Source organism: Myotis yumanensis, unplaced genomic scaffold (genome assembly GCF_028538775.1).
Source record: "Myotis yumanensis isolate MYYU_CA2020_CCGP unplaced genomic scaffold, mMyoYum1.0.hap1 SCAF_12, whole genome shotgun sequence".
NCBI classification, from domain to species: Eukaryota; Metazoa; Chordata; class Mammalia; order Chiroptera; family Vespertilionidae; genus Myotis; species Myotis yumanensis.
The window spans coordinates 31,301,101-31,303,394 of NW_027223763.1; positions in this window are offsets into that span (position 1 = coordinate 31,301,101).

The window sequence follows — 2,294 nt, forward strand, 5'->3', positions numbered from 1 at the left end:
TTTCTATTTCCTAGACAACTTACAATCCTCAAACAATCAACAAGTGGCAGTTTAGTCTAAATTCCAACCTTCTTTCCCTTGCCAGCTGTTTATCCGGGGACACTGACGGATTTGAAATTCCGCTCAGGCCAGAATGATAAGTCAAACGAACTCACTGTCAGGGGAGGAGAAAAGAAGAGCTTGGAAGAAGAGCTTTGCTTATGGTTAAGTAAAATAAAATCAGCAATCCTTAGTAACGAGAACCATCTGTTTATTCCTGTTTCATTTTATCTGAGTTGCAACATCTTCACATTTAACTAACTTCATAATTTTATTTGTGCTCATGAGATAAAATCTCATGGGATCTCAATGCGATGGAATTTAAAGACCCTGAGTAGGTTCAATGCAATGTATGAATTTCCTCTGCAGCAACTTGAGTAAGTACTTCACAGAGCGTCCATTTACCGAGTGCCCCACTGCACCCCTAGAGATCCTTAGATGAACAGCTGTAAGAAATGTATGCTACATGGATGCCAGGTGTTTACCAAATGACAGGCACTTTCTAGATGCTTTGCATATGTTATTCATAATTTTCAGGGCAGTTATTCATAATTCTGGGAATTATGCATAGAGAGATAGAATCAGTAACACTTTCAGTTGCAGGTAAGAGAATATTTGACTTAATTCGCTTAAGCATTAATTGTCTCATATGACAAGAAGTATGAAGATGGACAGACAAGGATTCATTTAGCAATTTCACAGTGTTACCACGGACCCCTCGGGCTCTTCCCAGCCATCGCTGCAGCTGTCTTTGGCAAATTGGTTTCATCCTTGTGACTGTCACCTCCCGGATTCAAGATGCTGCCAGTTCTCCAGGAATCATGTCCACCCACAGCAGCCCAAGTGGGAAACAAGAGAAAAATGCCTTTCTCCTCTTGGGGCTGTCCCTTAAACCATTTCCACTTCCTTGGACAGAAGCATTTATTATTTATGTGCACCCCAGAGCACTCACTGGTGAAAGAGAATGAAATTATTATTGCTATTTTAGATCAATCAGAATTTTCCCTGGGCCTGGATCTTCCCTGAAATTGAGAGATTTCTGCCAGTTCTCTGAACCCCAAATCTAGGTCCTGTGTGTAAAGAATAAAATATTAAATGCTGTTTGGTTATAAATGAGCTACATCATAATTATTATCACCCATTTATGGCTAAAAAAAAAAAGGAGGTTCAGAGAAGTTAAACAGTATTTTCAGGGTTACACAGATACGAAGCGGAAGACAGGATTTCAATCTTCAACACCACCACAAAATTAAGGTTCCTTGAAATATCTGAGGCTTGCAAAAAGGAGGAAAACCCCTCAGGATCAGCGCATTCCCGATAAAACAAATGAGAAGAGTAGAGATAAAAAGTATTTTTTACATTTCTGCTATAAACCAGGCACTGTGTTACTTACACTATCTCAATAAGACTTAGAGAAGGTCCTAGAGAATTGTGTAATTAGCTGGAGATCACACAGTATTTCGATGTGGTGTGTTAATTTGAAACCAGATATTCTAATTCCATAGCTATGACCTCTGCATGTTACTTCTCTGTTCTTCTGTATAAACACACAAAACAGGATGTCTTGAATAAAAATGGACTCTATGAGCTACAAAGTACAGAATCAAGCAAAGGGTTGCTGGGGGAGGTAGGGAGAGAGTCGGTGGTTACCCAAGAATCCCTCCATTCCTCTGATTGCCTGGTCTTCAGGCTGCATCGACTGTCCTGCCACCCACTGAACTGGTCCCTCAGAAATGTCATTTCCCCATAAACCTGTCACAATCCAAATTCTTATTTAAAAGGAACCACACATTTGCAGCCACGGGAACAACTTGGTGGCTGTGGGTGGTGTGGGGGCTGGTAGAGTGACCCAAATCACCTGAATTGTACGGCAACCCTCATCTTCTATCCTGACAGTTTGTCTCTGCGGTGTCTGGGTCTGAACGTGGAAATTAATTTTGAGCTGAGATGGGCTAGTAATCACTTCTGCAGACCTCTGACTCTCTGTCCCAGGCGATTCTCTGCGTGGGAATTCTCCGTCACGAGGGGTACTTTGAGTGATAAGAAGTTCCAAAGAGCAAATCTCAAAGTATCTTTCCAGAAGTTTCTATTGGGAGTAGGAATGAGAAGAGCCTCTCAAGGCTTTGTAGCTTAAGTAGAGCTTCGGAGGCCGGTGGGTTTGGTTTGGAGCACCAGCTTTGCCACTTACTGGCTTAAAATGATCAACTTGATTAATTTCTTATTTGTCAAAACAAGGCTGACGAAAGTGACCTCTG